We start from the raw sequence: 4,575 nt of genomic DNA on the forward strand, positions 1-4,575 counted from the left end.
TGTTATGTGCTGACGATTTTCTTACATGGTTAACATAGTTAAGAAACAATCATTAAACAAGTTTTCAAATATCAGGGGAAAAGTGAGGATTGGGAAACTGGTGAGTAGAAGTAGGAGAAAGTTCAGGTAGGTTAAAAAAAAAAAGAAAAGAAAAAGTGTGCTTATACCATGGTGTCTACAATACCTTTCAGATAACTGGGCTGTTCAAAAGACAATTTACGTGAAAGCGTTAACATTCTTAACCAAGGAGAGGCATTTGTATTCTTTTCACCAGTATAATCAGGCCCAGTGTGTGTTTGGAGAAACAATCCCCAAATCTCATACATTTTGTTTAGCCAGGAAAAATCCTTGAAGGACGAGGGAATCTCAGCCATTGTTCTGTTTTATTTCACTGGCTCAACTGCACATTTTTAAAAAATATGATCCAACATTAGCAGATTCAGAAAAAAACACTGGGGTCAGAACACTTGGGAGGTAAAAGAGAAAGTCAGTGTTTAATATGCCAAACTCAGGCCCCAGAGGAAGATCCTCCTTCTAATCATCCAATGGGTTAGAAGATTATGTATTTTAAATCAACAGGTGTTTATCTCATAAAATCCAAATATTATACTTTTCACAACCTCCTTGGCTGCCCTTAAGATACTTAGGATAAAATAGGAGGAAAAACTCTCTTTTCCCAGAGGCAATGATTTCAGCTGGTTGACCAGGTCTGTGTGCATGTGTGTAGAATAGTGGAGAGGAAGATAAAGTGAAAATGTGGTCTTATTTTGCAAAACATTCACTAGAAGAACTGAAGACATCAACTATACAGATGTCAACATTTGGCCTCTTCCAGCACCCATTGCTCTGAAGAGAGTTCAAATCTTTTCCAAATCAGTGGGAAGATTTGGTCCTCACCAAGACCCACAGTAAGGAAATCTTAGTCAGTGCAAGTCATGTGTTCAATGCCTAGCAAAGATACCGGAAATGAATAGTGTAAATATGTAAATTACATTGACATGTCTTTTACGTTTTATTTGAATATATATGTATATGTGTGTGTGTATATATATATATATATTCATATATAAGCAATCTTATAATACTGAATTAAAGTTTAAATATATTCTAGGAAAATAATTGTTTTCTATATTGAGCACTGGCTCATCTGACTTAAGAGAGTTATAAAATGCCAAATTGAGTTTTACTTATATTTCCCTTAATGACTTATTTGTAAGTTAAAATTTAATATTTACTGCACATCTGATATGTTCAAGACGCTGTGCTAATAAATCAAGGGTGGGAGGGAGCAGGAGAGAAATAAGATGTGGTCCTTGCATGAAACAGCTCACAATCTATTCCAGATACAGACACAGGTCACTAACCCTAAAGCCAGCATTCCATGATAAGTGAGATAACAGGGGCCACAGAATACTGTGGGAGAACAGATACATGAGCTGTTCTTGGAGTTTGAGTACAAGTCTTCCCTAAGTGAGGAAAGATATTGCAGGCAGAACAAGCATGGTCAAAGGTATGGAGGCATGAAGAAAATGTACCAAAATTTAAATACTTCTTTTTCTCTTTGGCAAGAGAGGAAACAAATTTGGGGGATGAGTGGAGGGGCATTTTCAGGATTGTTTGTTCTCTGTTTACTCTGGGGAATGCTTAGATCCCTGTAGAAATTGTCTGACACATATTTAACCTGCAAAGGAAGAAATACAAATCACTAATAAATATATTTTAAAAATTCAACCTAACTGGATAGCAAAGAAACACAAATTAAAATATTTATTTTTCACTTACTGAATTAGAAAATAAAAGATAATAATACTCTGATTTGGCAAGAGTGGGTAGAAAATGGACATTTTTGTATATTTCTTTGTCTATGTCCTAAGGAAATAATCAATAACCTTCAAGAAGATATAATAACAAAGAGAATCATGGGGACATTATATAGTTAAAAAAAAAAACTTGGAAAAAAACTAAATGTCCAACAATAAGAAACAGGTTAAAAAATTAGTGCACAAACCTATAATAAAATATTGTGCAGTCATTAAACATACTAGAGAATAGTTAATGAGATGGATTTATGTTTACCCTTTATGTTAACTGAATAAAATCATGTCTGTGTATATAGAGACAGAGAGCTGAGAATACACACAAAAATAGTGGCATAAATTATATCAGTGGTAGATATAACGATAGTTTTGGTTTTCTTTTTCTGCTCATCCACATTTTCTAAAATTTATAAAATGAGTATACAGTGATTTTATATCAAGAAATATTATGTATCCAACTTTACAAAAAACAGAGGCACAGTTATTGATTCTTATATTAGGACAAGAGCAGGGTACTTAATTGCCGTGAGCACAGTCTTCCTTCTACCAGTGAAAGGAAACATTTGGAAGAGGAAGAGGCCTTTAGACTCTCCACATGAGTAAAACTCACTTATTATAGTGTGAAGTTATTGACCTCTCTCATTTTCCTAGTCACTCCGTGTAGCAAGGCTGAGTGCTCCCATGTGATTGTGTGGCCACCCCCAGAATCTGCCCCACCCCCAGAAATGAATAGACAACTTCCGGGGAGTTCTATTTTCTCCAAAATTGCCCTCCATTTGATCATTTTGTTAAGGACCTAAGGGAACACATTAATTCTTTGAAGTTGCTCGTCTATACCATGGCATTAAACAGATGTTCAACCAAGTAGGGGGAAATGTTCAATTCTATGACATTATTCTTTTAATGTACTTTTAAATATAGTCAAACTCTCTGCATTTTTCCTTAACATTTAACAAGCCCTGTAGTTTACTGATTACAGAGGAAGTATGATCTCTTGCAGTGGGTTTAGCACGTGACTAAGAAATAAAGGTCAGGACTTCCCTGGTGGCACAGTGGTTACGAATCCACCTGCCAATGCAGGGAACACGTGTTCATGTCCCGGTCCGGGAAGATCCCACATGCCTCAGAGCAACTAAGCCCATGTGTCACAACTACTGAGCCTGCGCTCTAGAGCCCATGAGCCACAACTACTGATGCCTGTGTGCCTAGAGCCCATGCTCCGCAACAAGAGAAGCCACTGCAGTGAGAAGCTCACACACCACATGAAGAGTAGCCCCACGCTCGCTGCAACTAGAGAAAGCCCACTTGCAGCAACAAAGACCCAACGCAGCCAAAAATAAATAAATAAAATAAATAAATTTATTAAAAATAAAGAAATAAAGGTCAAAACAACATATGTGTCATTATGCAGCTATGTGGGAAAGTGAGTGTAACCCTGATAATCAGGGCATTGTGGCAAATAACATAGAAATAATGCCAAGTCTTATAGCTTAGGAAAAATATGATTTTCCCAAAGAATCTTAATGTTGCCAAAAAGTAAGCTTTTCTCTTGGGGTGAGACACTTATTTTGCTAGTTCAGAGCATTTGGTAACTTTGATAGGACAAAGGTAAATAATACCAGTATGGTTTGGTTTTAAAAGATCTATGCTCTTCCTCCCCTTAAAATCATAGGAGAATATAAATTAAAAAGCACAGTTTTATTTTTGACATTCAATAGTGAAAAAGTAAAGATAGTTTCATAAAAACAATCTTGTAGATTTCAACAAACTCCATCCATTAGTGTACAGTGAGTTCTGCTACAACATACATATGTATTCCTAAAAATCTTCATTAGGCAAAATTGTTCAACAAAAACACAGGACTTATGAGGAAAATGGGGTGAGTGGCACATTACTCAAAAAACTGTGTTAGCATAGAAGACAAACTTATGGTTACCAAAGGGGAAAGGAGGGGAGGGGTAAATTAGGAGTTTGGGATTAGCAGATACAAACTACTATATATAAAATAGATAAACAACAAGGTCCTACTGTATAGCACAGGGAATTATATTCAATATCTTATAGTAACCTATAATGGAAAAGAATATATATATGTATAACTGAATCACTGCTGTACATCAGAATCTAACACAATGTGAATCAACTATACTTCATAAAAAAATAAAGTTGGAACTGAAAAGGCAAAAACAAAAAACAAAATAAAACAACAAAAAACTTTCCTAGTTACACATTTTAAAGAGATAGAAACCATTCATATGGATTTTATGCAATCCCAGTCAAAATCCCAGTAAACTTTTTGTAGGAAAAAAGTCGAAAACCTGATTCTCAAGTTTATATGTAGAGGCAAAAGACTCATAAGAGCCAACACAACAGTGAAGAAGAACAAAGTTAAAGGGCTGATGCTACCCAGCTTCAGAACTTACTATAAAGCTACAGTAATCAAGATAGTGTGGTATTGGTGAAAGAATATACAAATAGATCAATGGGACAGAACAGAGAGCCCAGAAATAGACCCCCATAAATATGGTCAACTGATTTTTGACAAAGAAGCAAAGGCAATGCAGTGGAGCCAAGACCTCAACAAACGGTGTGAGAACAACTGGACATCCACAAGCAAAAAAATGAATCTAGACAGAACTTCAAATCCTTCACAAAACTAAATCAAATGAATCATAGATTTAAGTGTAAAATGCAAAACTATAAAATTCCTAGAAGATACTATAGGAGAAAACCTAGATGGCCATGGATATAGTGATGC

Source organism: Leucopleurus acutus (genome assembly GCF_964270905.1).
Source record: "Leucopleurus acutus genome assembly, chromosome: 15".
Lineage (NCBI taxonomy): Eukaryota > Metazoa > Chordata > Mammalia > Artiodactyla > Delphinidae > Leucopleurus > Leucopleurus acutus.